Below are 2,449 nucleotides of genomic sequence, written 5' to 3' on the forward strand. Positions count from 1 at the left end.
GAAAGGAAATGTTTTGAGAATGATGAGGGCAATGAATGTAGAAATGCGCTTTACACAATTGATGTGTGTATGGATTGTGATAAGAGTTGTACGAGCCCCTAATAAAATGATTTAAAAAAATAGAGAGTGTGGGGGGAGCTGCAAAGTGCCATTTATAATGCAATTCCATTTTTGTAAATATATGTATATGTATATATGTTTGCATTTACATAAAAAAATCTGAATATATTGGCAGTTGTTAGCTCTGAGATGTTGGATTCTCTGGCACTTTTACTTATGTGTCATTTATTTATGTAACATTTGATTATCTTACAAGAAGCAGGGGTTGTTTTGGGTACGCATAAAAAGCAAGATTCAAAAGTACAGCTCATGCTGTGTTCTCTCAGTACAAGCTCCTGGGAGATGTGTCTGACAGATAAGCTCTACTCCTCTATTCTGCCTGTTGCCACAAAGAACAGACCTCTAAATAAATACTGATTTTTATATGCCAAAATTTTTGTTTGTTTGTTTGAAGATAGACTATAGGTAGTTTCCAACTTCCAACTTATTCAAGTTAAGACAAACAGGTTTCAGAAGATGTTTTCTTCATTTTATTCTTGGTAATACATATGTATATATGTATTAAAATACATCTGGAAGCTTATTTGTAATGTTCCCAAACCCCAGAGATAAATAAAGATTGAATTTATAAAGATACTGACAGTAAAAGGCAAGTATAATAAAAATAGAAGACAAAAACGGTCTTCGACTGACATCAAGAAAGCATTCTTGTGCCATCCTTAAAATCGTTCCTTTGTTTGACCCCATTGTTGGCAGCCACTGTGTCGATCTTGTACTGAACTCAGAGCCAATCTCATAGACAGGCTGAGTTCTCGGAATGCATTCATGACTTCCCTCTCAGAAGACTACTGCCTGGAAACTTGCTTGATACTAGATTAAGTCAATTTTCAAGAGCCCATTCACACCCTGGTAAGCTTGGAATAACCAGAGCTCAAATCATGAAGGCCCGGAGTATCATAAAGAAAAGGTGCTTCTCTGGGAAAATGAAAAACAACTCTACTGGGTTAGAAAGGCTTTTCAAACTTGACTTCACTTTTCGAACAGACACATTCATCACCAAGTGAACACAACTATACTATCCACCTAGGTTTCTAGCCTCTTGGTGTATACCGAGGGGGCCCTACACGACACCTTCTGCCCAGGATTTTTCTCAAGGAGAACTTCAAAGAGATTTCTCAAAGAATCTCAAAGAGATTCTGCATAAATCTCTGTAAAACATCCACACTGATTAAGATATGAACTCCAGGATACCGTAGTTTAAATTAAATACATTCGCTGGTAAAAGTGATGTGCCAGTTTACTATTGCCAAAAAGTGTTGTTGACCAACTATCCTAAACCTCAGGACCAGGCAACAAGAAGCATTTATTCTTGAGTTCACAGCTTTTCAGGCCACTGGATGGCCCAGTAGCAGGCTGGGGGTCTGCAGATTGGCTGAAGCAGCTCCACTCCAAGTGTCACTCATTCTTCGGGGACTGGTTGGAAACAGGATATGTTCGTCTCGTGGCAATGCGGATGCACAAGAAGCCAAAGAAGCATGCCCATTTGAATCCTTCGCTCTCTCATGCCTATTATCATTCCATTGGCCAAAGCAAGTCAGAAGACCAAGCCAACCTCAATAGGGCAAGAGAATAAACCCCCACTCCTCACTTACCAACAGGATTAGGTTCCCAAGATCAGGTGGCTATGCAAAAATTGGCATTATGTGAAAATGGAGGATGACCACATCAAATCACAAAAGAGGATGACAACATCATTTTCTAACTACCACACCCCTGGGAAACATGGCCCAGTCAACTTGATGCATAAACTGTAACTATCATACATGACAGCCAGTTTCACTTTTATGTCACACCTTAGCATGCATTACTGCCAGACATGCATTGTAATGCATAAAACAATCATTTTCTACTATAAATGCAAAATGTTAGCTAATAAGTAAGTCAATAAGTCAGGAGTGGTTGTACTCCATTTTCAGTGAGAGGGACTGCAAAATCCTATAGCAAACATGAGGCTAAAGAAGTGGGAACAATCATACAATCTTCCAAAAGTAGCATTAATTCACAGCTGTCCAATAATGCAGTAGTATATCGCTTTTGCGTGTAATTGGTCTTAAGAAGAAGACACAAAGGAAACAGACAGAGGGGGGGCGGTATTTGTGATCTGGAACTGTGAAGCGTCTTGGACATTAGCAGGGGAATGAGGAAGGAGTGAAAAGTTGCCTTTGGAGGTCTCTGGAAGAGAACAAGACAGCACAGAGCAGCCTTCTGACCACAATCCATTGACGAAAATTGAGAAAGAAGAAAAACAAGTTAATCCAGCAGGCAGACACTGATCAATGAAGGGCAAAACCAATTCCAGACAAATAAATGTTCTAAGAACATTTCAGAG

The sequence above is a fragment of the Echinops telfairi genome, unplaced genomic scaffold, assembly GCF_000313985.2.
Source record: "Echinops telfairi isolate 266 unplaced genomic scaffold, ASM31398v2 ScPeMD7_25;HRSCAF=90, whole genome shotgun sequence".
In the NCBI taxonomy this organism is placed as follows: domain Eukaryota; kingdom Metazoa; phylum Chordata; class Mammalia; order Afrosoricida; family Tenrecidae; genus Echinops; species Echinops telfairi.